Source organism: Aristolochia californica, unplaced genomic scaffold (assembly GCF_029961685.1).
Source record: "Aristolochia californica isolate CCGP_79_NKW_82.1479 unplaced genomic scaffold, dmAriCali1.0.hap1 SCAF_2, whole genome shotgun sequence".
Taxonomy (NCBI): Eukaryota; Viridiplantae; Streptophyta; class Magnoliopsida; order Piperales; family Aristolochiaceae; genus Aristolochia; species Aristolochia californica.
Window position 1 is genome coordinate 13,063,718 of NW_027181881.1, and position 7,615 is coordinate 13,071,332.

Genomic DNA, 7,615 nt, shown 5'->3' on the forward strand with positions numbered 1-7,615 from the left:
TTAGAAGAACTTGTAATGGTGTGCAAACTTCAGAAGAACTTGTATGGTCTTAAACAAGCTCTAAGACAATGGTATAAGAAATTTAATACTTTTTTGAGTAGTAATGGTTTCTTGAGGTGCCAGGCGGATCATTGTTGTTATGTGAAGAAGCTTGATGACTCCTACTTCATTCTACTGCTATATGTTATTGACATGTTGATGACAGGTGCTTTCAAACAGGAAATAGATAGTTTAAAAGGGAGTTGTCCAAGAAGTTTGCAATGAAGGATTTGGGTGCTGCAAAACAAATCTTTGGGATGGGGATTACTATGGATATTGATGTCTTGAAACTATCACAAAAAGAATATGAGGAGAAAGTGTTGAGCAGATTCAACATGAATGATGCTAAACCAGTGAGTACTACTTTGGCTACTCACTTTAGTCTATCTAAGGAGCAGTCACCTTCTACAAAGCAGGAGCGAGCCAACATAGCCAATTGCTTTATGCTTATGCTATTTGTAGTGTCACGTATGAGATGGTGTGCACTAGACCAGACATAGCTCATGCAGTGGGAGTTGTTAGTAGAAATATGAGTAATCCGGGTAAACAACATTGGGAAGTAGAGAAGTTGATTCTCAGGTATTTGAGAGGCACTGCAGAGTCAACCTTATGTTTTAGAAAGTCAGACTTGGGATTACTTGGTTATGTATATACTGACATGGCTGGAGACATTGATGGCAGGAAGAGAACCATTGGATTTGTATACACATAGGGTGGTACAGCAGTTAGTTGGGTCTCTAAGTTGTAGAAGATAATGTCTCTTTTCACTATTGAGACAGAATATGTTGTGGTCACCAAAACCAGCAAATAGATGGTATGGTTGCAATCTTTCTAGGAAGAATTAGGTCTCAAACATGGGAAGAATGTGTTGCATGTTTTATTGTGATTATTTATTTAGCAAAGAACCATGTTTATCATTCCAGAATAAAGCACATACAGGTGTGTTATCACTTCATTAGATCGGCTCTTGAAGATGGAGTATTAGCCCCGTATTATCCACGATATATTGATTGTTATTTCATTAAAGGTGGTTTGGGAATTTCACTCTTGTAATGTGATTGCCCTAGCTTTCTCTTTAAATTGGGGAGTGCTGCTATTAGGGTTTTATGATCTTAATCTGAGGAGCATCTCAAATTGTAGCCCGAGAGGTAAGACAGAAACACTTGTAAATGTGTGATTTCTCTTGTAAACTATTTCATCTTCATAGTGGATTACTGCAACGGTGGAAGACGGGACGTAGTCTCACCCTGAGGCGAACCTATATAAATCTTGTTTTGCTTTTCCGTGATTTTTTCCCTTTTTTCGCGATTTTAAGAGTTTTTTCATGAGAGGTACCTTATTATTTGTTGAAGGCTTCTGATACATGTCGGACAAAATCTTCATAATCCCTATTGTGGTTTTCTCCGATGCCATGTTGTGATTCTTCGATATTGTTAACAGAAATACTCCCAACACATGTCTATCGAGGAGAATCCACTCATTATCTTTCATACTTTTTGGTTTCATATCCAGAAGAGGTTCGTGTATCTTTTTACTGTATAGATAATCTTCTATCTACATCACACAAAATCCGTACCATCAAACTTATTGATTCCAATTGTCGATCCTTCTTTTCCAGCCATTGCTCTCAATCACAAACCAAAGCTCTGATACCATGTGTTAAGAATTAGACACCCCATTCCAAACTAACAAAATCAATAGTAATAATTACGAAACAAAGGAAAAGCAAGCACGAGAACAAACAAGATTTATAAAGGTTTCCCTCAAGGTGAGACTACGTCCTGTCTTCCACTGCTATAGTTATCCACTATAAAGATGAAATAATTTACAAAGAGAAATTACACACTCTTACATGTGTTTTTCTCTAACCTCTCGAGCTGCAACTCCAGATGCTCCTCAGGATGATGATATACAACAAGGTGATAAAACCCTAACAACGACATCCCCATATATAAAGAGAAAATAAGAGCACTCGAATTAGAGGTGTTAAATCCCTACACTATCCTTAATGACACTGCTGTCAATATCCCCACATACAAAGTGTCAATCTGCGCCAGAGGGTATGGTGTTAATTAGGCTCCACAAATTAACAATCTCCCACTTGGAAATTCATCCATCATCAATATCTTCTCTGTAGCTACAACAACTTCTCAATCCTCAGAGTGAATTCTAACTAAAGTTGCACACAACTTTAGTTTCTCAATCATAGCAGTCTTTGTCAACATATCAACTGGATTCTAATTTCCTTGAATCTTCTCAAGTGCTGAGACACCATCCTCTAGAGCCGATCTGATGAAGTGATAATGCACCTATATGTGCTTTGTTCTGGCATGATAAACAATATTCTTTGCTAAATGAATAGCACTCTGACTGTCACAATAAAACACATTCTTCCCATGTTTGAGACCTATCTCTTCCCAAAAAGACAGTAACCATACCATCTCTTTGTTGGCTTCGATCACGACAACATATTATGCTTCAGTAGTGGAAAGAGCAACTATCTTCTACAACTTAGAGACCCAACTAACTATTGTTCCACCCAATGTGTATACATATCCAGTGGTACTCTTCCTACCATCAATGTCTTCTGCCATGTTAGCATCTGCATAACCCTGTAATCCCAAGTTTGACTTTTTGAAACATAAGGCTGAGTCTGTAGTTGACGTAGAATTTAGTTACATCGGCTTTAATACCTCGCAAGCGTACGAATCGTTCATGTAATTTAGCAGGAAGCGAGGGTCATATCCATAGGGAGGACTGAATTTTGTGTATTCTTCAGTCAACTAGCCTAACCAAATATGATGAATTAATATTAACTAAACACTAATTATATCCTAAATTATCAAGCAATCATTTGGTTAACTACCTACACAATAGGAAATGTCAACTCTGGATTTTACGGTGATTCGTGCCTCACTCGAGCGCCACGTAACCACGGATCTGATTTCTCAATTCTTGCGTCTAGCCCCTCTCGGGCGCATAGAGTGAAAGACAGAAATCGGATTAAAATACCAAAATCCAACCTCAATTATAATTCAACCCTAATTAGCTAATTTAATCAAATATCCGGAAAACAAATATTCCATAAACATTAATTATCAAATCAGATTCAATAAACATTCAAAACCTAAGTTCAAACTATATAAAAAATTAAATTCAAAAATGACGAATTACTCCCCTTCTCCTTCCTCTCACTCGGGCAGCAACTCGTTCTCACGGGTGCTGCAATTTCCCGAAATCAATGGCTTCGGGTTGGCAAGAGTGAGTGGCCGGAGGTAGAGACGACGCCGGCGACGAAGGTTGGAAGCCGACGGACGGAGGTAACGTCCGACGAAATACGAAACAGAGCTGACGTTCTCTAACCAGCTCTCTCGAGTCTCGGTTGGAGTCGGAATAGCTCCGGGATTGGTCGAAAATATGTAATAGACGTCGGAGGATAGTCGGAAAGCGGAAGTGGCACCGGAGAAGCCCTCTCAGATCACTTCTCAGCCTGGCGAGCAACGACCTGTCGAACTCACCTTGACGGAGACTCTCTCGAGCTCTCCTCGGGTTTGTTCTCGATTGCTGGAGGGCGGTGGACGGCGGTGGATGACGGTGGCGCAGCGAAAGACAGTGGCCCGGCGAACGACGGTGGGGAACTCCTCTCGAATCCTCCCCTGTTTTCGGTCCCAGCTCCTCTGTTTTGGTGTCTGTTTTCTCTTGACGCTGTCCTCCCCCTCGTTCGACGATCTCCTTCCCTTTAATACCCTCTTCTTTATTTTAAAACGATTTGACCAAAAAATCACCTCCATTTCACTAAGGGTATTTTGGTAAATATCTCCTTCTTCACCAAAATTCTCCTGAAATTCCATAATTGAATCTATAAAAATCATTTCAGGAAGAAATAAACCTTAAAAATAATGAAATATAATTCAGGAGAGAAAAATATGCAATATCGACAGTGATTAATGCCAAATTCAATAAATGCTCATTTCATTTGAAAACTGATAAATAACCACCTATAACACAATTATAAAGGTTATTCTATTATAATTAACCTAGTTCTCATGTCAGAATATGACATCTATCACACCCCCAAACCTAAATCTTTGCTAGTCCCTAGCAAAACAACAATCGAACCAAAATTAAGCCTAGGAAAACAAAATGCTACTTTCGTAGGGAGCACGATTGCATTTAGCACATGCAACAAGCCGTTAAACCCCTACTCTGTAGTAGTGGACGAGTTATGTCTCGTGAGGGTTTGCATGGAATTTACCCACAAAATTCATATAAATCAATAATATAAAAAGAAAAAACTGAAGAAAATGTACTCCTCATTAGCATATGACTAACACTTAGTATCGTAAAATATCTGAAAATCTTATGAGATCTTGCGCAATTTGAAAACTTGTGTAAAATATAGCATATTATCAATCCAAATACACTCATTGTTACTCCACCTGAACCAATGTGACCCATAAGCAATTACTTCAACAGAACAATGAGGCAACAAATAACAATAAAATCCTTGTCACATCTTAATTAAGAGAAAATAGTAGAATAAGCCTGTTGTCTGACAATCTCACAAAAGAAATATACCAATTTCAATCTTGACTTGCAACTTCTTTCAAATTAAAATTCATCGTCAAAGTTAAGGAAACTCATTGCTTCCAGATTTAAAACCATTTTACGCTATTACCAGCGCATTTTTGCTATTACCAGCGTAATTTTTGTTTCACTGAATACTTTTGGTATTACCACCATTTTGTATTCGTCTTCACTGCACCTGCACTTATTTTTAAGTAACTGACTGTTTCGGTGCATGTCCTTGGGTTAGCCCAGGCTGTTTCTGAAGTTATCTGTCTTTTGCAAGCAAGAGCATTTCCATTTACATTCATACACTACAACAAGGAATTTCACTGAGGTATAAAAAGGAATGAGTTCAAACAGGAATACAAGACTATTCAGACTAACATAGATCAACACTAGATTTACATGTTCTCTTTTGCAACTAAGTTCCAAGTCTAATGCAATAGTAAGTTATCCCACTGAATTCTCATGGATCCCAACAAATGATATCAAATTTCTAATAGGCATATTCTACACAGTTTTATGAAAAGTTTTGAAACACATTTGAGCAACTTATTTTAACTCTACTAACATTAACCACATACTAAGAGGAGTAATTTGAAAACCACGAACAAAAATCAAAAGAAAATCATTGTTAAGATATAAAAGAGCCGTTTCCCCCTCCCAAACCTTAACCTGACATTGTCCTCAATAGGGAAAAGTTAAAACACTAGAACGACTACAAAAAAGGAATAACAGCTTAGCTAGTTATACTCCAGCAGGGTGAGGGTTAAGCTCCCTCAAGGCTCCTAAATCCATAGGTGGGACCATATGTGTTTGGTCATCAACAATAATACCGAAAAGTCAATAAAGACCCCCAGGAATGATACATAGTCTCCCTCGAAGAAGGTTTACTCGTATCAGCCGTACCCGTAGGTAATCATCTGTAGATGAAACCGCTATCCCACATCACACTTTGAAGAAATCTCCGTGTGACTGGCCACTGAAGGCAGCAGGAATCACGCGCTGAACACAAGTCCTTAAGTTACTAACCATAAGGTTTTCATTCAATACTTCAAGATCGAACTGGTCAATCCCAGAACGGTTGTTTGAGTACAGGCCTGCCAAACTTGGGACCAAAAGTCTGGTCATAGACTACCGGAACCATTTATGCTCTCAACCGTCAAGTAAGAATGAATAAACCAAAAAAATAAAATAAAAATAAAACTTTAATGTACAAAGGGATAGAAACGTGGGGATTGCCCACAATGTGCTAAGTTTATAGTCGTAAGCAAGACTCTGACGAATTCAAGATGCAAAGACCTGTTCCTCCAAGAAAATCACCATCACCTCCTCCGGTGTGGGGACATTCTCAAGATACGGTTTGAGCCTCTGACCGTTAACTTTGAAGATCGATCCGTCTCCATGATTGCGGATCTCAATAGCGCCATGAGGAAACACCTGTGTAACTTCAAATGGACCGGACCACTTGGATCTTAGCTTCCCTGGAAACAAATGCAATCGTGAGTTATAAAGTAAAACATTCTACCCAATAGTAAAAGACTTGCCAAAAATAGATTTATCATGTAAAAGCTTTGTTCGCTCCTTATACAGTTTGGCATCCTCATAAGCATCCTGACGTATCTCCTCTAACTCATTCAATTGCAATTTTCTCTCCTCACCTGCTTGAGTTAAATCAAAATTCAAAGCCTTAATGGCCCAATAAGCTCTATGCTCAAGCTCAACAGGTAGAAGACATGCTTTGCCGAACACCAGGCGAAATGGAGACATCCCAATAGGAGTCTTATAAGCGGTTCGATAGGCCCATAAAGCATCGTCCAATCGAGTGGACCAATCTTTCCTATCAAAGCGAACCGACTTCTCCAAAATCCGTTTGATATCCCTATTAGAGATTTCCACTTGACCACAAGTTTGCGGGTGGTACGGAGTGGACACCCGATGAGTGATGGAATATTTCTTCAATAAGGTCTCAAATGCTCTGTTACAAAAATGAGATCCCCCATCACTGATGATTGCTCTCGGGGTACCAAACCGATTAAATATATTTTCTTTTAAAAACTTTACCACCACTTTGTGATTGATTGTCTTACATGCAATAGCTTCAATCCATTTAGAGACATATTCAACAGCAACAAGGATGTATTGATAGCCGAACGAGATAGGAAAAAGACCCATGAAGTCAATACCCCACACATCAAACAATTTAACAATAAGAATGGGGTTAAGAGGCATCATGTTCTTCCTAGACAAACATCCAGTTCGTTGGCATTTATCACACACCTGACAAAACTCATGGGCATCTCTAAATAATGACGGCCAATATAAACCACATTGCAAGACTTTAGCTGCGGTCTTTCTAGCACCAAAATGTCCACCACATGCATGGGAATGACAAAATTCAAGAATGTTGGCAAAGTCTTTCTCATGTACACAACGCTTAATGACTTGGTCAGAACACACCTTGAACAAATAAGGGTCATCCCAAAAAAAATGTTTGACTTGGGAAAAGAATTTCAACCGATCTTGTTTACTCCAATAATCCGGAATCTTATGAGTTACAAGATAGTTGACTATGTCAGCAAACCAAGGAAACTGGGATACTTGGAGAAGTTGTTCATTAGGGAAGGAATCATTTAAAGGAAGGAATCCTTCCTGAGGTACTACACAGATCCTAGAATGATCAGTGAACACTATAACCTTTGACCCTAATAGATATGATCTGAATTTGTTCAAGGCAAACACAACAGCTAGGAACTCCTTCTCAATGGTAATGTAATGAAATTGAGCATCATGAAGAGTGCGGCTAGCATACTGAATGACACAGGGCATTTTATCCGTCTTTTGCCCCAAAACAGCCCCCAATGCATAGTCAGAGGCATCACACATCAACTCAAAAGGCAAAGACCAAATAGGGGGTTGGACAATGGGTGCAGTGGACAAACATTTCTTCAGTGTCTCAAAAGCATGAATACAGGCAGCATCAAAGGCAAAAGCAACATCTTGAGCA